A 301-nucleotide genomic window follows, 5' to 3' on the forward strand; every position below is an offset into this window, starting at 1 on the left:
ATTAGTGGAACCTCTAACCTTGACATTTGTTATTATTATTGCTTAATCCTTACATTAATATTTGATCTCCAAGTTCTCATCATCATCATCTTCTTCTTCTTCTCTTTCTTTATTATTATTATTATTATTATTATTATTATTATTATTATTAGTACTACTACTACTACTACTACTACTACTACTACTACTACTACTACTACTACTACTACTACTACTACTACTACTACTACTACTACTACTACTACTACTACTACTACTACTACTACTACTACTACTACTACTACTACTACTACTACTACTA

Source organism: Populus euphratica, unplaced genomic scaffold (assembly GCF_000495115.2).
Source record: "Populus euphratica unplaced genomic scaffold, PopEup_1.0 scaffold551.1, whole genome shotgun sequence".
NCBI classification, from domain to species: Eukaryota; Viridiplantae; Streptophyta; class Magnoliopsida; order Malpighiales; family Salicaceae; genus Populus; species Populus euphratica.